Below are 23,466 nucleotides of genomic sequence, written 5' to 3'. Positions count from 1 at the left end.
ATAAATATATATATACACTATAACCACATATAAATATATGTATATACACTATAATCACATATAAATATATATAGACTATAACCACATATAAATATATATACACTATAACCACATATAAATATATATACACTATAACCACATATAAATATATATAAACCACTTATAAATATATATACACTATAACCACTTATAAATATATATACACTATAACCACATATAAATATATATATAAACCACATATAAATATATATACACTATAACCACATACAAATATATATACACTATAACCACATATAAATATATATACACTATAACCACATAAATATATATATACACTATAATCACATATAAATATATATATACACTATAATCACATAAATATATATATAGACTATAACCACATATAAATATATATACACTATAACCACATATAAATATATATACACTATAACCACATATAAATATACATACACTATAACCACATATAAATATATACACACTATAACCACATATAAATATATACACTATAACCACATATATATATATATATATATATACACTATAACCACATATAAACCTGTTTGATGCTTGGAAAAGTTGCTGGGGATCAAGTTTGGTTCAGATCAGGTAGAAGTTGAGCTGAGCCATGACTTTATGGCAGTTTTAACATTTAGTAGGGAATTTTAAGGTCTGCTGGCAGTGCATTCCACTGTGTAGTGGCAGTGCATTCCACTGTGTGCTGGCATGCAAAGAAGTAGAAGACCTGGCCGCACTTTGCCACATGACCGTCGTTTTACTTTGAAAAACAACACGGCAATCGGCGCCATCAGCCATACATACCGCACATGCTCTCACTTGATGTGAGAGGTAAAAAAAAATCGGTACAAGTTGTAGCAGCGAGGAAGTAAATCCAGACGTAAGATCTTGCTGGCTCGTAGATAAATGCCTTTACGTAACCCAGCACGTGACGAGGGCTCAGACGGCGACGAGCAGTGACAGGCCCATGAATGATTAAGGACATCTCATGTCGCCTGCCTGCGGGGACGCTCGGTGACATCACAGCTCGCCAATCCCACAGTCCCGGCCTACCAACGACCGCTTTGCCTGCATCTTTATTTATTGACAAACTCACAGCAAGTGTTTGCATCCTCCCGCTAAAACCCCTGACATCTGATGCTAGACAAACCTTGGCTTTATTTAACCTTGAACAAGCCACAGTCGTCCCCATTGTTGGCCACCATTGACATGCAAATGACGCTCTGCGGCGTGGCCCGTGCAAACAATGCAGGCTTCGTCAAGCGTCAGCTGCGTGACAATGGATCTGCTCTGACAAAGAAACTCAGCAACATTTCATTTTATCATGGCTTGACTGCCAGCCAGCGAAGCACGGATCACATGGTGCCTTGGAGGGGGCTGGGGAGGGGGAGATAGTTGGGGTAGTTCCTTAGAAAAGATCTCAACTTTACCAACAACTTTAAAACTAACATCGTAGATCAATCCTGGACAATTATTTTGAGATTTTATTTAGAGAAAACAATGTGTCTGGGGACCGGTATATCTAGTTTTAGGACTAATCTAATCTAAGCCAGCGGCCGGTTGAGTAGATTGCCCAGCTAGGGCCGTTATCTAATCACCTGTCGCCCTTATTAGCAGCAGCCGGAACGAGACACGTTGTTGGGAGTTGGAGCCAGAGAAATTTAGAGAAAAAAAATGTGTCTGGGGGCCAGTATATCTACTTTTAGGACCACTAATACAAAACCTCACAATGTCTGATTGAATGCTAAAAAACAGATGGCGACTTGTCCAGGGTGTAGCCCGCCTTCTGCCCGAATGCAGCTGAGATAGGCTCCAGCACTCCCCCCCCCCGACCCCGAAAGGGACAAGCGGTAGGAAATGGATGGATGGATGAATGCTAAAAAAAACGTTATGATACACCGGCTTAATAAAACGGAATGGAATTTTACCTTTTTCTACTGAATGAGACAGCCAGAATGTACATGAAAATAAAGAATGTGGGATTTATAATATTAACTATGAAGGATAAAACACTGAATATTGACAACATATGAATGTCACCCCCCCTCCCCATCCACATATTTTACAGTCAAGCGAAATGCAACAAACACAACGAAATTAGACACGAAGCGTAAAAAACACCTACAATCTGATATATATATGATCAATACTGGGCAATTATTTTTGACTCGGGGGGGCCAAATTTAGAGAAACAAATGTGTCTGGGGGCCGGTATACCTATTTTTAGGGCCACTAATACAAAACCTCACACTAACATCTGATTGAATGCTAAAAAATGTTATGACAGACCGCCTTAAAAAAAGGAATGTAATTTTAAGTTTTTCTTTACTGAATGAGACAGCCAGAATGTACATGAAAATAAAGAATGTGGGATTTACAAGATTAACTATGAAGGATAAAACACTGATGTGGAGGGGGGCGTGGTCTGCGGGCCTGCCACAGAGCAGGGTGTGTAAGGACCGGCCTCGAAGCCAGCGGCCGGTTGAGTAGATTGCCCAGCTGGGGCTGTTATCTAATCACCCGTCGCCCTTATTAGCAGCAGCCGGAACGAGACACGTTGTCGGAGTTGGAGCCAGAGAAATTTAGAGAAAACAAATGTGTCTGGGGGCCGGTATATATAGTTTTAGGACCACTAATACAAAACCTCACAATGTCTGATTGAATGCTAAAAAACAGATGGCGACTTGTCCAGGGTGTACTTCTGCCCGAATGCAGCTGAGATAGGCTCCAGCACCCCCCGACCCCGAAAGGGACAAGCGGTAGGAAATGGATGGATGGATGAATGCTAAAAAAAACGTTATGATACACCGGCTTAATAAAACGGAATGGAATTTTACCTTTTTCTACTGAATGAGACAGCCAGAATGTACATGAAAATAAAGAATGTGGGATTCACAAGATTAACTATGAAGGATAAAACACTGAATATTGACAACATATGAATGTCACCCCCCCCTCTCCATCCACATATTTTTTTTTTTTTTACTGAATGAGACAGCCAGAATGTGCATGAAAATAAAGAATGTGGGATTTACAAGATTAACTATGAAGGATAAAACACTGAATATTGACAACATATGAACGTCACCCCCCACTTTTGGCTCACAACTCTTCCTTATTATGCACCAATATTATTTTAGGCACGGGCTATGTGTTTGTGATCGCGGGAAAAATGAACATCAAATCAAAACCACAGGAACATAAAACTGTATCACCAGCAGGTCCTTACAGTATGCATGAATATACATATATATATATATATATATATATATATATAGCCTATTATTTGCGCACGATTGACTAGTGATGCACCGACAATTCGGCCGAAACTGGATGTTGCGATGAAGTGATCAAGACACACGCAATTGTCTGTAGTGTAGTCAAAAAGTCTGCGATGTGGACGGAACTAGAATATATGCCAGATATATCCACGGACATGGATCTACAGAATGTGCACATATTAAACAGACAGTGGCGGCTTTAAGGACAGAACGTCCAACTGGAGCAGCAGCGCCAAGCAAGTGATACGTCATGCTCGCTGGGGACAGAAGTAGAGTCTCTGAACACGAGTGCAGTCTATAATAACACCAGGAAAAGACGATTTGTTGCTCGTCCTTTTTAGTAAAGAAAAATCACGAAAAGTCTCTTGGCACTTGAAAAATTCTCATCAAAGTACATTGTATAATAAGCAGCAACAATTAAAAATATAGCAAAACAGCATACCTGCCAACTTTTGAAATCAGAAAAACCTAGTAGCCAGGGTCCAGGGGCCGCAGGCCCCGGTAGGTCCAGGACAAAGTCCTGGGGGGGGGGGGGTTCACTTCGCCCCCCGACGCAAAATGATTATTAGCATTCAGACAGGTTAAAATGTTGCTAAAACCATCACTTTTCTATCAGTCACAGTGACTTTTCAAAACAAAAATATTACAGCAAAAATCATATGGGTTGATTGACATGTTTATTCTGTAAGCTAACTTCAATAGTTTGAAATTATTTTGACAGTTAATGCCAGTTATCCTGTCAACCTTTCACAAGACTTCAATTTGTTAATTGAAAGTATAAACAGTATAAACACTTTTTACAGTAAACAAATGGTAAAACAGTACTAAACAATTCCATAAAAAAAAAAATTGGTGTCATTATTAACTTTCTGTCCAAGCTTGTATAATCTACTGCCTTGTTCAATTGTAAAAAATATTCTGTGCCTAAAATTCACATTTCTATCACAATTATCATACTGTAAACATGGTAAGCTAACTTCATTAAAATTAATAGTCCTGTCAATAGCATGGAATTACAATTCAAATGTAGTTTTTTTGTAAGCCTTTCAAAAGAATTCAAAATATGAAAAATTAATGAAAATTAATTGAAGCCATCAGACACGTGAAAAGTGGCACATCACATCTCTAATGTAATCATTTTAACTTTTCAACAGAAATAGCACTGCAAAAATATTAAGGACATACTTCTGTATTTTGGTAGTTATGCTGTCAACATTTAACAAGATTTCTTCAACTTGGACTTGAAAGCATAAATAGTATAAACACTTTTAACAGTATAACAGTACTAAACAATTCCAATAGATAACATTGGTGTCATTACCTTTTTGTGGCTAAAATCCAAATGTATTCTATCAGATTGATCATACTGCAAAAATGATATGGTAACTTTATGATAAGTTTACTTCATTAAAATGTAATTCAATAGCATCATAGAATTAAGAAGTAATAGAATAGTATGATAGTTATATGTTACTTGTTTTGAACATGTTATCGTTATCACAAATAAAAATATATACTGTACACAGAAATTATTTTTGATTTGATTTATTGTTTTTGTAATAAAAGATTTACTTAAAATTTTATGTTTTGTGAGTTTTTTTATGCTACGAACTGTACATACCGGCGATGTAAACCGAAGGAGACATTTCCGTAATGAAAGCTGCAACACCTTTTTTAGATCCCATCATCACTGCAGCATTATCGGCAGCAAAGCAAACCAAATTCTGCCAAGGAATTTCGTTTGAGTCTATTTCTTCCACGAGTATTTTGTAAATGTTTTCGCCTGTGGAAGCCGTATTGCATTCCATCAAAGACAGAAGTACTGACAATACTTTTCCAATGTCGTCATCGAAATATCCAACACAAGGTGCAATTCGCGTAGTTTTCACCCTTTTTGGAACGGATAATTATTCCCGGATAGGCTTTTGAATATTCTTCACGGAATGACTGCAGTTTTCTTTTCGGTTTAAGACTCGTTTGCGATTTTTCTCCGGCTGATTCCATGATCGTTCGCTCGTTTGGAAACAATGGCAACAGGTGCCTCGTGCTTGGCAGCGGTGCTATAAATAGCCTCGCGCATGGCATTCGGAATGGCTCGATAGGAAGTTACGGGAAGCAGTGTCGATTGTCATTGTTGTTACGCGATTTCGTGAATAGAACTTAAAATTTTTTTTTTTTTTAAATTAATGAAAAAACGTATTTTTTATCACTGCAACCGTGACCGGAGTAGGTTGATGAAAACCGTACTAATTACGGGAAAACTGGAGTAGTTGGCAGGTATGAAACAGTATCATATACAAATATGTTAACACTAATTAATAAAAAAAACATATAAATGTAGTTACTGTAGTAAATAAAAACCACAAAAATGTTTAATGATAATAAGTAATATTAATCTAGTTACTATAGTAAACAATAACAAAAACTATAAAAAATATGTGATAATACAAAATATGGGTTTAAAGTAGTTAAACTAGTAAAAAAATATGATAAATAATATTAATCTAGTTACTATAGTAAACAATAACAAAAATTACAAAAAATATGTGATAATGAAAAAATATAGGTAAACTCTAGTAAACTAACAAAAATTACAACAATTATATTGTGTCATGTCTGTGTAATCATGTTTTGTTTTAAGTCATGTTTTGTTTAGTTATTGGAATCTTTAGTTTCTGGCTTTTCACTCCCTTGTCTTGTCACCATAGCAACCCATTAGTTTTCACCTGTCACGTCACGCACCTGTTTCACGTTTTGAGTCACGCACCTGTTTTCGTTAATCAAGTCTGTAGTATTTAAGTTCAGTGTTTTTAGTTTGTATTTCTGGTGACATCCCCATATTTATGCTTCTGCACACTCTCCACACCCTTATGATCTTTGCTGCTCTTTTTTCATGCCGGTTCCATGCCAAGTAAGTTTTTGTTTATTAAGCCACAGTTAGTGTTTTTTTGTTGTTCATAGTTTTTGCCTTTGTGCAAGTGTTTGGTTTCATAGTTTGTTCTCCGCCATTGTGCGCGCCTTTTGTTTACTTCCTTGTTTTGTATTTATAGTCTTTAAATAAAAAATGTACCGTATTTTCCGCACCATAAGGCGCCCTGGGTTATAAGCCGCGCCTTCAATGAACGGCATATTTCAAAACTTTGTCCACCTATAAGCCGCCCCGTGTTGTAAGCCGCATCTAACTGCGCTAAAGGAATGTCAAAAAAACAGTCAAATAGGTCAGTCAAACTTTAATAATATATTAAAACCAGCGTGATGTGGGCGCGCATGGAGTCGTATATCAACATGGACGGAGCTGCGTGAAAAAAGCCACCCGGCCTCTTCGCGTAAACTTAAACTTACCTTAACCACTCGCTCATCTTTTCTTCATCCATCCCTTCGAGTTAGCTTTTATGATGACGCCGGCTGGAAAGGTCTCTTTTGGCAAGGTCTTCCTTTTGAATATCACCATGGGTGGAAGTTTCTGGCCATTAGCATGGCAAGCTAGAACCACAGTGAAGGATGACTTCTCATTCCCTGTGGTGCGAATATTCACCGTACGTGCTCCCGTTGTATCCACAGTGCGGTTCACAGGAATATCAGTTGCTGTGAAATAGTAATCCGTGTGCGGATGGAGAGATTGCGTCTTTTCATGAACCGGATCCCTGTCGCTTAGTAGGAGCCATTTTGTGGTCTTTACAGATGTAAACACACAAAGGAAATGAAACGTACGGTAATATCCGCGCACTTTTTCTTCTTCTACGCGGGCAGGTGGTTGCTTACAGTAGAAGAAGAAGCGCTTCCTGTTCTATGGGGGCGGGTGCTTACCTTGGCGGTTGCTTGCGTAGAAGAAGCGCTTCCTGTTCTACCGGGAAAAAAGATGGCGGCTGTTTACCGTAGTTGCGAGATCGAAACTTTATGAAAATGAATCGTAATATTAATCCATATATAAAGCGCACCGGGTTATAAGGCGCACTGTCAGCTTTTGAGAAAATTTGTGGTTTTTAGGTGCGCCTTATAGTGCGGAAAATACGGTATCTTAATTCCCGTCTCGCCCGAGCCAACTTTCCGTTGCCTTCGAGAAAAACTAAACCCCAGGACCAAGTCGTGACATATTGAGTGTGAATGTTGTCTGTCTATCTGTGTTGGCCCTGTGATGAGGTGGCGACTTGTCCAGGGTGTACCCCGCCTCCCGCCCGAATGTAGCTGAGATAGGCTCCAGCACCCTCCGCCACCCAGAAAGGGATACGCGGTAGAAAATGGATGGATGGATTAATAACAGTTATTCTTTTAATTTATGTATACATTTTTTTAGCCTTTTTAAAAACAATCTTATCATAGCAAATTATACGATGACGTCATGGCGACCACTTCCCCCACCACGCCCCCACCACCACGGGTATTTTAGCAGTCTTTGTAGCAATTACTACCACATTTGTTCACTTCCTCTTCTGCCTTTGTACCACTATTTAAACCCATGACTAACAAATAAAACAGCTGTCACAAACAAATAGTTAAGTGATTCATGGTTCACACAACGAGATGAAACGGCATTAGCTCATTTTCCATGAGGTTCAAAAATATTCAACACCGAACTGAAACTGGTGGTAAGACCTCAGGCATGACGACGTTTCATTGTGGGCAGAAATGACTGTACAAGCTTCAAGTTATTTTCCGTTTTCCCTAAATATAGAAGCTGAAATATAGACATGCATTTACCTAAATCTAGGGTTGGTGTTTGATGCTGCCATTAGTAATACTGATCACATGTATGTATGTATGTATGTATTTTTTTTTTTTTTGTAAATCAATGTATGGTAACTGCTTTTCACATTGTAACGATATCAACACAATATTTAAACTACTTTCTTTTTCTATTTTATAACGTACAATTGGTTGAGCAAAACAAAAGTAATATTAAAGCTGCAAGCAGCATTGGTCGGGCCCGCATATTTGGCAGGTGCTAGTCCTAAGTGTCCCAATACTTTTGTTCAGTTTTCGTCATAAGTGTCCCAATACTTTTGTCTACTTTTAGTCCGAATTCTCCCAATACTTTTGTTTAGTGTACTTACCTTGTCTGCATTGTGTGGGCACGCTGGTGCTTCCTGCTTTTAAGCAGCCTTCTTGAAAAAACAGCAGCATCAGCGCAGCGGCTCTTTGAAGGGTCATAAAATCAAAACCGGAGCCGGTATTAAAACTCTTTCGATAAAGGAGGACTGTTACACAAGCTAAGAAAAGTATTGTGTAGCGACTCTTAATAACCAATGCATACAAACAGACACAAAACTGCTCATGTTAATGCTAATAAAGGTGCAATCCCCTCCAGCCTAACGTTTTATTTACCACCATGACTAAGTATACATAGCATGCGGGGGGGGTACATGTGCTATGTTTTCTTTGTCTACGTCTCACTGCACAACCTGTTCTACCTGTCGGACTTCATGTCCAATCACTTTGTCTTCGGCTTACTTCAGTGACACAAGGCCAAAGCATCTCCAGAAGAACGTAAAATGGAAGACTTCGGACGGGCGTGACTCTCGTCGAGGAACAGGTCTGACGGGTAAACTAGTAGAGCTTTATTACGACACATGCAAACGTCGGTGTCAAGATACTGTCTGCACATGTGGTTTTGCATGATTGCACTTAGTAATTCTGGCGGCAACCGGTTCCTCCATGACTACTGTTTTTTTAATTTATTTAACCTTTATTGAACCAGGAAAACATCCCATTGACATTAAGAGATTAAAAACCTTACACATACAGTCACGATCAAAATTTGACATACACGTGTAAAGAACATCATGTCATGGCTGTCTTGAGTTTCCAATAATTTATACAACTCTTATTTTTTTGTGATAGAGGGATAGGAGAACATTCAACCAGAATAAAACTCTGGTTGAGTTTTTGACGACTCCTCTTGAATTGGTGCAGTTCAGCTACATTTGTTGGAATTCTGACATGGACTTGTTTCTTTAGCATTGTCCTCACATTTAAGTAAGGACTTTGAGAAGGCCATTCTAAAACCTTCATTCTAGCCTGATTTAGCCATTCCGTTACCACTTTTGACGTGTGTTTGGGGTCATTGTCCTGTTGGAACACCCAACTGCACCAAAAGACCCAACCTCCGGGCTGATGATTTTAGCTTGTCCTGAAGAATTTGGAGGTAATCCTCCTTTTTCATTGTCCCATTTACTCTCTGTAAAGCACCAGTTCCATTGGCAGCAAACATTGATTGATTGAAACTTTTATTATTAGATTGCACAGTACAATACATATTCTGTACAATTGACCACTAAATGGTAACGTCTCAGACTCTAAGACTCTGCAACATCGCGTGGACATCGGGGGCGGTACCTCTGGATTGGCAGACCGGGGTGGTGGTTCCTCTCTTTAAGAAGGGGAACCGGAGGGTGTGTTCCAACTATCGTGGGATCACACTCCTCAGCCTTCCCGGTAAGGTCTATTCAGGTGTACTGGAGAGGAGGCTACGCCGGATAGTCGAACCTCGGATTCAGGAGGAACAGTGTGGTTTTCGTCCTGGTCGTGGAACTGTGGACCAGCTCTATACTCTCGGCAGGGTCCTTGAGGGTGTATGGGAGTTTGCCCAACCAGTCTACATGTGCTTTGTGGACTTGGAGAAGGCATTCGACCGTGTACCCCGGGAAGTCCTGTGGGGAGTGCTCAGAGAGTATGGGGTAACGGACTGTCTTATTGTGGCAGTTCGCTCCCTGTATAATCAGTGCCAGAGCTTGGTCCGCATTGCCGGCAGTAAGTCGGACACGTTTCCAGTGAGGGTTGGACTCCGCCAAGGCTGCCCTTTGTCACCCATTCTGTTCATAACCTTTATGGACAGAATTTCTAGACGCAGTCAGGGCGTTGAGGGGATCTGGTTTGGTGGCTGCAGGATTAGGTCTCTGCTATTTGCAGATGATGTGGTCCTGATGGCTTCCTCTGGCCAAGATCTTCAGCTCTCGCTGGATCGGTTCGCAGCCGAGTGTGAAGCGACTGGGATGAGAATCAGCACCTCCAAGTCCGAGTCCATGGTTCTCTCCCGGAAAAGGGTGGAGTACCATCTCCGGGTTGGGGAGGAGATCTTGCCCCAAGTGGAGGAGTTCAAGTACCTCGGAGTCTTGTTCACGAGTGGGGGAAGAGTGGATCGTGAGATCGACAGGCGGATCGGTGCGGCATCTTCAGTAATGCGGACGCTGTATCGATCCGTTGTGGTGAAGAAGGAGCTGAGCCGGAAGGCAAAGCTCTCGATTTACCGGTCGATCTACGTTCCCATCCTCACCTATGGTCATGAACTTTGGGTCATGACCGAAAGGACAAGATCACGGGTACAAGCGGCCGAAATGAGTTTCCTCCGCCGAGTGGCGGGGCTCTCCCTTAGAGATAGGGTGAGAAGCTCTGTCATTCGGGGGGAGCTCAAAGTAAAGCCGCTGCTCCTCCACATCGAGAGGAGCCAGATAAGGTGGTTCGGGCATCTGGTCAGGATGCCACCCGAACGCCTCCCTAGGAAGGTGTTTCGGGCACGTCCGACCGGTAGGAGGCCACGGGGAAGACCCAGGACACGCTGGGAAGACTATCTCTCCCGGCTGGCCTGGGAACGCCTCGGGATCCCCCGGGAGGAGCTGGACGAAGTGGCTGGGGAGAGGGAAGTGTGGGCTTCCCTGCTTAAGCTGCTGCCCCCGCGACCCGACCTCGGATAAGCGGAAGAAGATGGATGGATGGATGGATGGTAACGTCCACGTTAATCAATTCATGGTAACAGGTCCAGAGCATAATACTACCACCACCATGCTTGACGTTAGGAATGGTGTTCCTGGGATTAAAGGCCATTTTTGTTTCATCTGACACCACATGGACAAAGATAAAACCTTCTGGAGGAAAGTTCTGTGGTCAGATGAAACAAAAATAGAGCTGTTTGGCCACAATACCCAGAAATATGTGTGGAGGAGAAAAGGTGAGGCCTTTAATCCCAGGAACACCATGTCTACCATCAAGCATGGTGGTGGTAGTATTATGCTCTGGGCTCTGTTTTGCTGCCAATGGAACTGGTGCTTTAAATGGGACAATGAAAAAGGAGGATTACCTCCAAAATTCTTCAGGACAAGCTAAAATCGTCAGCCCGGAGGTTGGGTCTTGAGCGCAGTTGGGTGTTCCAACAGGACAATGACCCCAAACACGTGTCAAAAGTGGTAAAGGAATGGCTAAATCAGGCTAGAATTAAGGTTTTAGAATGGCCTTCCCAAAGTCCTGACTTAAACGTGTGGACAATGACATTCACATTACATATTAAAATGACAGGTAAAACAGTTACAGATAACTGAGGCTCCTTTAAATGCTCTCAGTTTTGATTTTAAAAGCATTTAAGGGATAACAAATTCAGTCAGCTTCCAGGCTCTTTGTAACATGTTCCAAGCACAAGGAGCTGCAGAGACAAAAGCTTTTTTTCCCTAGCTCAGTGCCAGCAAAAGGGACAGAGAACAACAGCTGATCGTTGGATCTCAGTGCATAAGAGTTTGTACTTCTCTGTGAAATCTATGCACAAATGTATTCGGGCAATAGTCCCAGAAGAGCCTTGTGAATAAAAGCGTACCAATGACAGTGTCTCCTGATGGGCAGAGAAGGCCATTCCACCCGAGAGTACAAGTCACAGTGGTGTGTCATGGCTCTACAGTTTGTAGACACATGGTCAACACAGTCCACCATCTGAAGACCATGGTAAACACAGTCTAGCATCTGAAAACCATGGTAAACACAGTCCACCATCTGAAGACCATGGTAAACACAGTCTAGCATCTGAAGACCATGGTAAACACAGTCTAGCATCTGACAACCATGGTAAACACAGTCCACCATCTGAAGACCATGGTAAACACAGTCCACCATCTGAAGACCATGGTAAACACAGTCCACCATCTGAAGACAGGAATGAGTAGCATTCATATAAAAACGATCACCATAATCTAGCACGGATAAACATGTGGCAGAGACAAGGTGTGTTTTTTTACACCAAAAGAAAAACATCTCTTATTACTAGGGGTGTAATGGTACACAAAAATGTCGGTTCGGTACATACCTTGGTTTAGAGGTCACGGTTCGGTTCATTTTCGGTACAGTAAGAAAACAACAAAATATATACATTGTTTGGTTATTTATTTACCAAATTTGTAAACAATGGCTTTATCCTTTTAACATTGGGAACACTATAATAATTCTGCCCACGTTAATCAACATTAAACTGCCTCAAGTTGTTGCTCAGATTAAATAAAATGAGAAAACTTTTCTTCTACATATAAAAAGTGCAACATTAAACAGTTTCAAGTCAACTCATCATGCTTAATGTATTACAGCTTTTGGGAAGCCTGTAGTTGATTTATTATGTAAATGTAACATTTTTATCAACATGTGATAGCAGGGACCCTGCCATTCAAAACTAGGCTGCTCCATTACTAATGATTAATGTAACTATACCTGAAAAAATACAAATAGGAGAGACTATTCATCCCTGAACACCATGGAGTTCATGTAGGCTTAATGATGCACTTACATTATTATATCAACTATCAGAGACAGAAACTCTTCATTTAACATAATGTCCTTTTTTGCTGCTTCAACACAGCTCAATCAACACAGAAAAAGGTAAATGAAATAACAGACAGACAGGGCTTTGCTGTCCGTAATACACACAAACACACACACACACACCCCAAAATGAGCTAACGTTACGCTAAAAGCAAATTAGCCTTCACCTCAAGCCAGGATTGCGAGCGAGCTGAGCTGCCTTTTATATTTCTAGAAGGTCAACGGGCTCATAGTGATGTTACTAGTAGTTGACTGGGAGGTGTTTATTATCATTTGGGGAGAGTCCGCTGCCTGATGATTACCTGCTAAACGCTAAGCACTGACTACATGCACTCCGAATACGCACTGCTGATTGGCTGTTACCACTCTGTGTGTAACCAATCAGATGGTTGTGTGGGTGGGACAATGCTGGGTGCTGTGTAGAGGACTGACAGAGACAGAGGCAGAAGGAAGCGGAGGCGGCTACTTAATATGTTCGTGTGGAAACTCGTTCGGTACACCTCCGAACCGAACCGAAACCCCCGTACCGAAACGGTTCAATACAAATACACGTACCGTTACACCCCTACTTATTACGGAAAAAAAACCCAGATTTATGTTTTTGTTTCTTCACTAGTTGATCAATAAAAGGATTAAAAGTGAGAGTCATCAATTAAAACTACAAGGTTTTAAATTAATGCACCACTTCTATGACATTCCCTTCAAGTAATAATAACAATAATAATAATAACTGGGATTTATATAGCGCTTTTCTAAGTACCCAAAGTCGCTTTACATGTAGAACCCATCATTCATTCACACCTGGTGGTGGTAAGCTACTTTCATAGCCACAGCTGCCCTGGGGTAGACTGACGGAAGCGTGGCTGCAATTTGTGCCAACGGCCCCTCCGACCACCACCTATCATTCAATTCACCGGTGTGAGTGGCACCGGGGGCAAAGGGTGAAGTGTCCCGCCCAAGGACACAACGGCAGCGATTTTTGGATGGTAAGAGGCGGGGAGCGAACCTGCAACCCTCAGGTTTCTGGCACGGTTGCTCTACCCACTACGCCATGCAGTACCAAGACTGCATCTGCGGTAACTCAACGTGAAGACAATAATTCCTGTTTGGCAGGCGAGTTCACACAGATTAGCGCTGGAAAAGGTGCTAACATCCATTGGCTCCTTTTACACAGGTCGTCAGTCGGTGTGTTTCAGCCCCAGGGCCCCTGCAGGCAGCAGGATTACTGTTAGCAAATAAAACCAGCATGCCTGGGCCCCGGCCTCCACCAGCAAACTTGTCCACTGGCCTACTGTCCTCAATCCCAGCCCAGGACTGATTTGGCTACTCTCCTAAACACCGCCTGATTGGCGTGTACAAAAAAAAAAAAAGCTGTCAGGCTTCAAAATGATTTCTCTGCGTTTCCAGTAAAGCTGCCCTTTTATGAAGAGGTTACTCCTGCATGACTGGACAAAGTGTTTGCTGGGTGGGCTGCCATGTTGCGCTCGGGCCAAAAACAAACCCAACGGGGCGGAGAATTTGCCCGTTTGTGGACCACAAAACCCTCATTAGTCTCGCAAAAAAGTATGACATACAGTCGTGGTCAAAAGTTTACATACACTTGTGAAGGACATCATGTCATGGCTGTCTTGAGTTTCTAATCATTTCTACAACTCTTATTTGTTTGTGATTGGAGCACATACTTGTTGGTCACGGAAAACATTCATGAAGTTTGGTTCTTTTATGAATTTATTATGGGTCTACTGAAAATGTGAGCAAAAGTCAAAAGTATACATACAGCAATGTTAATATTTGCTTACATGTCCCTTGGCAAGTTTACCTGCAATAAGGCACTTTTGGTAGCCATCCACAAGCTTCTGCTTGAATTTTTGACAACAAAATTGGTGCAGTTCAGCTAAATGTGTTGGTTTTCTGACATGGACTTGTTTCTTCAGCATTGTCCACACGTTTAAGTCAGGACTTTGGGAAGGCCATTCCAAAACCTTGATTCGGGCCTGATTTAGCCATTCCTTTACCACTTTTGACGTGTGTTTGGGGTCATTGTCCTGTTGGAACACCCAACTGCGCCCAAGACCCAACCTCCGGGCTGATGATTTTAGCTTGTCCTGAAGAATTTGGAGGTAATCCTCCTTTTTCATTGTCCCATTTACTCTCTGTAAAGCACCAGTTCCATTAGCAGCAAAACAGACCCACCACCATGCTTGCCAAACAGCTCCATTTTTGTTTCATCTGACATCACATGGACAAAGATAAGACCTTCTGGAGGAAAGTTATGTGGTCAGATGAAACAAAAATGGAGCTGTTTGGCCACAATACCCAGAAATATGTGTGGAGGAGAAAAGGTGAGGCCTTTAATCCCATCCATCCATCCATCCATCTTCTTCCGCTTATCTGAGGTCGGGTCGCGGGGGCAGCACCCAAAGCAGGGAAGCCCAGACTTCCCTCTCCCCAGCCACTTCGTCCAGCTCTTCCTGTGGGACCCCGAGGCGTTCCCAGGCCAGCCGGGAGACATAGTCTTCCCAACGTGTCCTGGGTCTTCCCCGCGGCCTCCTACCGGTCGTACGTGCCCTAAACACCTCCCTAGGGAGGCGTTCGGGTGGCATCCTGACCAGATGCCCGAACCACCTCATCTGGCTCCTCTCGATGTGGAGGAGCAGCGGCTTTACTTTACTTTGAGCTCCCCCCGGATGGCAGAGCTTCTCACCCTATCTCTAAGGGAGAACCCCGCCACCCGGCGGAGGAAACTCATTTGAGCCGCTTGTACCCGTGATCTTGTCCTTTCAGTCATAACCCAAAGCTCATGACCATAGGGGAGGATGGGAACGTAGATCGACCGGTAAATTGAGAGCTTTGCCTTCCGGCTCAGCTCCTTCTTCACCACAATGGATCGATACAGCGTCCGCATTACTGAAGACGCCGCACCGATCCGCCTGTCGATCTCACGATCCACTCTTCCCTCACTCGTGAACAAGACTCCGAGGTACTTGAACTCCTCCACATGGGGCAAGATCTCCTCCCCAACCCGGAGATGGCACTCCACCCTTTTCCGGGCGAGAACCATGGTCTCGGACTTGGAGGTGCTGATTCTCATCCCAGTCGCTTCACACTCAGCTGTGAACCGATCCAGTGAGAGCTGAAGATCCTGGCCAGATGAAGCCATCAGGACAACATCATCTGCAAAAAGCAGAGACCTAATCCTGCAGCCACCAAACCAGCCTTTAATCCCAGGAGCCTAAAATCATCATCAGCCCGGAGGTTGGGTCTTGGGCGCAGTTGGGTGTTCCAACAGGACAATGACCCCAAACACACGTCAAAAGTGGTAACGGAATGGCTAAATCAGGCTAGAATGATGGTTTTAGAATGGCCTTCCGAAGACCCATAATAAATTCATAAAAGAAGCAAACTTCATGAATGTTTTTTGTGACCAACAAGTATGTGCTACAATCACTACATCACAAAAAATAAGAGTTGTAGAAACTATTGGAAACTCAAGACAGCCATGACATGATGTTCTTTACAACTTTTGACCGCGACTGTACATCTACCAAAGAAATTAAACGCCTTATACTAGAAATGTTTAACGTTGTCCAAGTTCAAAGGTTTTTCTTTTTCTTGGCAACACGTCTTTAAGGTTTAGTTTAGTCTTTGTTTGAAGGGACAATGAACAGAAACATTAAGATCAAAGACAGATATGTTCTGTACCAGATAGCTCATTTCAATCTGCGGTCCCTGGCTACCTAAATTAAAGGTTACTCATAAAATGCCCGTTCATTGACACATACTTAATATACAATACAACCACACCTCGTTTACATCGTCACACAAAGACAATACATGCTCTTGTTCACATCTGTCATCATTTGTAAAAACAACCATGATTTTAACACACACACCTCATAGTTTACAACAAAATTCTCCCATGGATAAATATAATACACATTAAAAGTTGCTGTGTCAAACATAGTGCCCACCTTAGTGACCGTGTGAGCAGCTTTGATTGCTCCAAGGCCACTTTTTAACTTCAATTGTGAATGAAGAGTAATCTGTTAGACTTTTCAAGTTTGTTGTGAGGTTGTTCCATTCCTTTATCGCTTTATATGAAAAGGCTGTCACCGATTCTGTTCATAACTTTTATGGACAGAATTTCTAGGCGCAGTGGTGGCTGCAGGATTAGGTCTCTGCTTTTTGCAGATGATGTGGTCCTGATGGCTTCATCTGGCCAGGATCTTCAGCTCTCGCTGGATCGGTTCGCAGCCGAGTGTGAAGCGGCTGGGATGAGAATCAGCACCTCCAAGTCCGAGTCCATGGTTCTCGCCCGGAAAAGGGTGGAGTGCCATCTCCGGGTTGGGGAGGAGACCCTTCCCCAAGTGGAGGAGTTCAAGTACCTCGGGGTCTTGTTCACGAGTAAGGGAAGAGTGGAACGTGAGATCGACAGGCGGATCGGTGCGGCGTCTTCAGTAATGCGGACGCTGTATCGATCCGTTGTGGTGAAGGGTTAGGGTTAGGGTTTACCGGTCGATCTACGTTCCCATCCTCACCTATGGTCATGAGCTTTGGGTCATGACGGAAAGGACAAGATCACGGGTACAAGCGGCCGAAATGAGTTTCCTCCGTCGAGTGGCGGGGATCTCCCTTAGAGATAGGGTGAGAAGCTCTGTCATTCGGGGGGAGCTCAAAGTAAAGCCGCTGCTCCTCCACATGGAGAGGAGCCAGATGAGGTGGTTCGGGCATCTGGTCAGGATGCCACCCGATCGCCTCCCTCGGGAGGTGTTTAGGGCACGTCCGACCGGTAGGAGGCCACGGGGAAGACCCAGGACACGCTGGGAAGACTATGTCTCCCGGCTGGCCTGGGAACGCCTCGGGATCCCCCGGGAGGAGCTGGACGAAGTGGCTGGGGAGAGGGAAGTCTGGGCTTCCCTGCTTAGGCTGCTGCCCCCGCGACCCGACCTCGGATAAGCGGAAGAAGATGGATGGATGGATGAAAAGGCTGATTGTGCAAAATATGTTTTACATCTGGGTACGCTACACTGCCCCTCTGGTGGAGGCTCGTGTGTTTCTAGTTGTCACAGCAGATGTGAACTGGACAAAGTGCTTAAGTGGCGCTGGTGCAGTGTTATTTAGGATTCGATGGGCCATTCGTATTGATGCTGATCTTTGAATGTTAGCTAAATTTAACAATCTGTATTTTTGTTCACTATGAATTGCTGGTTAACTTCTTTTTTTTACACTTGTGTGACAGTTTCATAACTACAGTTTTGATACTGGGAGGGATCCAAGACACAACAACTCTAAAGAAACAAACTCAAAGTCCTAGAACAGGGACAGGGTGTGCAGTACAACCCTAAGAAGTTGTACTGCGTTCATTCCTGACGTGGACAGAAGGACACAATGACGCTAAAGAGTAGCACAGATTGATGGGCGGTTCTCTCACCATTAAGGCCACCGTGGAGGGAATGGGCTCTGATATGCGAGTGTGGGTCTTTGACAAACGAAGAGCATTCATGTCATGTGAGGCCCCCGTGGGGGGGAAGGACTCAAGCCAAGTCATTGAATTAACTGTCGGAGCCGCTGAAAGAACCAAACAAAAGCGGAATGAATCTATCTAGAAAGACGAGTGCTGTGGTATCATTGTTGGTTTGTTTTGCTTTCATTTACCGTCACATTTTAACAATAATTTATGTGACAGTGTTTTATCTTGTCAAGGGACAATACACTTGCAAGTCCACATTGGATATACTTTCGAGTAGGCATTGTACATCTTTCATAGCAGTACCGATTTACAATCCACCAAAAACAACGATTACATTCTTGTCAAGTACATAATTGTGCCTATGGTGGAGCATAGCGGTAGCATCATGGTTCGGGTGTGCTGTTGTTGAAGGAACTGCAGATTCTAACATGTACTTTGACGTTATGAAGCATAAACCAAAGAGACAAATCTACCACCAACCTGTGCAGAATGCCCAAGAAAGTCACGGTGTGTTGATATCAAGTACCGTATTTTTTGGACCATAGGGCGCACCGGAACCACCGTTATATGTTATGTAACGGTGGTTCTTTGGTCAAAATGTTTCTTGGATTATGTTTTACACATCTTCAAATCGCTTTCTGGCAGTTTCTTCAGGATGTGCCATTTTGTGGACGGTCTTATTTACGTGGCTCACCTTCGGCAGCGTCTTCTCCCCGTCATCTTTGTTGTAGCAGTGTAGCGTGCAAGGACGGGAGTGGAAGAAGTGTTAAAAGATGGAGCTAACTGTTTTAATGACATTCAGACTTTACTTCAGTCAATAACGAAGCAGCATCTCTTCATCCGGGAAACAACAAGACCAAAAATGTGTCCCGTGAAAAACCGTCCGACCGGAGCCCTCTAATAACTAAAGTTCCTTGAGTGAATTATGTAAACTCACTACACCGGTATGTTTTAGTGCTTTCATGGCGAGTTTACTGGCAGATATAAGTAAGAACTTTACACTACTTTATGAAATGGAGATGAAGTTAACAGTTTTAATGACACTCAGACTTTACTTCAATCAATAACTAAGCAGCATCTCCTCATCCGTGGTTTACGAGTGCAACAACAACAAGGCCCGAAATGTGTCCCGTGAAAAAACTTCCGACCGGAACCCCCTAATAACTAAAGTTACGTGGGTGAATAATGTAAACTCACTACACTGGTATGTTTTAGTGCTTTCATGGCGAGTTTACTGACAGATATAAGTAAGAACTTTACACTACTTTATGAAATGGAGATGGAGCTAACCAGTTTTAATGACACTCAGACTTTACTTCAATCAATAACGAAGCAGCATCTCCTCATCTGGAAACAACAACACCGAAAATGTGTCCCGTGAAAAAACGTCCGATCGGAACTCTATAATAACTAAAGTTCCTTGGGTGAATAATGTAAACTCACTGCACCGGTATGTTTTAGCGCTTTCGTGGCGAGTTTACTGACGGATACAAGTAAGAACTTTACACTACTTTATGAAATGGAGATGGAGCTAACCAGTTTTAATGACACTCAGACTTTACTTCAATCAATAACGGAGCAGCATCTCCTTATCTGGAAACAACAACACCGAAAATGTGTCCCGTGAAAAAACGTACGATCGGAACTCTCTAATAACTAAAGTTCTTTGGGTGAATAATGTAAACTCACTACACCGGTATGTTTTAGTGCTTTCATGGCGAGTTTACTGACAGATATAAGTAAGAACTTTACACTACTTTATGAAATGTAGATGGAGCTGACAGTTTTAATGACATTCAGACTTTACTTCAATCAATAACGGAGCAGCATCTCCTCATCCGTGGCTCACTCGTGCAACAAGGCCGGAAATGTGTCCCGTGAAAAACCGTCCGACCGGAGCCCTCTAATAACTAAAGTTCCTTGGGTGAATAATGTAAACTCACTGCACCGGTATGTTTTAGCGCTTTCGTGGCGAGTTTACTGACAGATATAAGTAAGAACTTTACACTACTTTATGAAATGGAGATGGAGCTAACAGTTTTAATGACACTCAGACTTTACTTCAATCAATAACGGAGCAGCATCTCCTTATCCGGAAACAACAACACCGAAAATGTGTCCCGTGAAAAAACGTCCGATCGGAACTCTCTAATAACTAAAGTTCTTTAGGTGAATAATGTAAACTCACTACACCGGTATGTTTTAGTGCTTTCATGGCGAGTTTACTGACAGATATAAGTAAGAACTTTACACTACTTTAATGAAATGGAGATGGAGCTAACAGTTTTAATGACATTCAGACTTTACTTCAATCAATAACGAAGCAGCATCTCCTCATCCGTGGCTTACGAGAGCAACAACAACAAGGCCCGAAATGGGTCCCTTGAAAAAACGTCCGACCGGAACCCCCTAATAACTAAAGTTACGTGGGTGAATAATGTAAACTCACTACACCGGTATGTTTTAGTGCTTTCATGGCGAGTTTACTGACAGATATAAGTATAACTTTACACTACTTTATGAAATGGAGATGGAGCTAACCAGTTTTAATGACACTCAGACTTTACTTCAATCAATAACGGAGCAGCATCTCCTTATCCGGAAACAACAACACCGAAAATATGTCCCGTGAAAAAACGTCCGATCGGATCTCTCTAATAACTAAAGTTCTTTGGGTGAATAATGTAAACTCACTACACCGGTATGTTTTAGTGCTTTCATGGCGAGTTTACCGTAATGACAGATATAAGTAAGAACTTTACACTACTTTATGAAATGGAGATGGAGCTAACCAGTTTTAATGACACTCAGACTTTACTTCAATCAATAACGGAGCAGCATCTCCTTATCTGGAAACAACAACACCGAAAATGTGTCCCGTGAAAAAACGTCCGATCGGAACTCTCTAATAACTAAAGTTCTTTGGGTGAATAATGTAAACTCACTACACCGGTATGTTTTAGTGCTTTCATGGCGAGTTTACTGACAGATATAAGTAAGAACTTTACACTACTTTATGAAATGTAGATGGAGCTGACAGTTTTAATGACACTCAGACTTTACTTCAATCAATAACGGATCAGCATCTCCTCATCCGTGGCTCACTAGTGCAACAACAACAAGGCCGGAAATGAGTCCCGTGAAAAACCGTCCGACCGGAGCCCTCTAATAACTAAAGTTCCTTGGGTGAATAATGTAAACTCACCACACCGGTATGTTTTAGTGCTTTCATGGCGAGTTTACTGACAGATACAAGTAAGAACTTTACACTACTTTATGAAATGGAGATGGAGCTAATTAGTTTTAATGACACTCAGACTTTACTTCAATCAATAACGGAGCAGCATCTCCTTATCCGGAAACAACAACACCGAAAATGTGTCCCGTGAAAAAACGTCCGATCGGAACTCTCTAATAACTAAAGTTCTTTAGGTGAATAATGTAAACTCACTACACCGGTATGTTTTAGTGCTTTCATGGCGAGTTTACTGACAGATATAAGTAAAAACTTTACACTACTTTATGAAATGTAGCTGGAGCTGACGGTTTTAATGACATTCAGACTTTACTTCAATCAATAACGGAGCAGCATCTCCTCATCCGTGGCTCACTAGTGCAACAACAACAAGGCCGGAAATGTGTCCCGTGAAAAACCGTCCGACCGGAGCCCTCTAATAACTAAAGTTCCTTTGGTGAATAATGTAAACTCACCACACCGGTATGTTTTAGTGCTTTCATGGCGAGTTTACTGACAGATACAAGTAAGAACTTTACACTACTTTATGAAATGGAGATGGAGCTAATTAATTTTAATGACACTCAGACTTTACTTCAATCAATAACGGAGCAGCATCTCCTTATCCGGAAACAACAACACCGAAAATGTGTCCCGTGAAAAAACGTCCGATCGGAACTCTCTAATAACTAAAGTTCTTTAGGTGAATAATGTAAACTCACTACACCGGTATGTTTTAGTGCTTTCATGGCGAGTTTACTGACAGATATAAGTAAAAACTTTACACTACTTTATGAAATGTAGCTGGAGCTGACGGTTTTAATGACATTCAGACTTTACTTCAATCAATAACGGAGCAGCATCTCCTCATCCGTGGCTCACTCGTGCAACAACAACAAGGCCGGAAATGTGTCCCGTGAAAAACCGTCCGACCGGAGCCCTCTAATAACTAAAGTTCCTTGGGTGAATTATGTAAACTCACTACACCGGTATGTTTTAGTGCTTTCATGGCGAGTTTACTGGCAGATATAAGTAAGAACTTTACACTACTTTATGAAATGGAGATGAAGTTAACAGTTTTAATGACACTCAGACTTTACTTCAATCAATAACTAAGCAGCATCTCCTCATCCGTGGTTTACGAGTGCAACAACAACAAGGCCCGAAATGTGTCCCGTGAAAAAACTTCCGACCGGAACCCCCTAATAACTAAAGTTACGTGGGTGAATAATGTAAACTCACTACACTGGTATGTTTTAGTGCTTTCATGGCGAGTTTACTGACAGATATAAGTAAGAACTTTACACTACTTTATGAAATGGAGATGGAGCTAACCAGTTTTAATGACACTCAGACTTTACTTCAATCAATAACGAAGCAGCATCTCCTCATCTGGAAACAACAACACCGAAAATGTGTCCCGTGAAAAAACGTCCGATCGGAACTCTATAATAACTAAAGTTCCTTGGGTGAATAATGTAAACTCACTGCACCGGTATGTTTTAGCGCTTTCGTGGCGAGTTTACTGACGGATACAAGTAAGAACTTTACACTACTTTATGAAATGGAGATGGAGCTAACCAGTTTTAATGACACTCAGACTTTACTTCAATCAATAACGGAGCAGCATCTCCTTATCCGGAAACAACAACACCGAAAATGTGTCCCGTGAAAAAACGTCCGATCGGAACTCTCTAATAACTAAAGTTCTTTAGGTGAATAATGTAAACTCACTACACCGGTATGTTTTAGTGCTTTCATGGCGAGTTTACTGACAGATATAAGTAAAAACTTTACACTACTTTATGAAATGTAGCTGGAGCTGACGGTTTTAATGACATTCAGACTTTACTTCAATCAATAACGGAGCAGCATCT

The 23,466-nt window shown here is 42.2% G+C and overlaps 1 protein-coding gene across 2 annotated transcripts in view; it reads right to left on the bottom strand.

Moving 5' to 3' along the window:
• The window catches only part of cdc42ep4b (CDC42 effector protein (Rho GTPase binding) 4b), a 65,106-nt gene that overhangs the window by 12,485 nt on the left and 29,155 nt on the right, over positions 1-23,466 (bottom strand). The gene's annotated exons all lie outside the window — the stretch shown is intronic.

This window comes from Nerophis lumbriciformis, linkage group LG39 (assembly GCF_033978685.3).
Source record: "Nerophis lumbriciformis linkage group LG39, RoL_Nlum_v2.1, whole genome shotgun sequence".
In the NCBI taxonomy this organism is placed as follows: domain Eukaryota; kingdom Metazoa; phylum Chordata; class Actinopteri; order Syngnathiformes; family Syngnathidae; genus Nerophis; species Nerophis lumbriciformis.
Note: the sequence above shows the minus strand (reverse complement) of the source record. Positions and strands in the feature narration are given on the sequence as shown.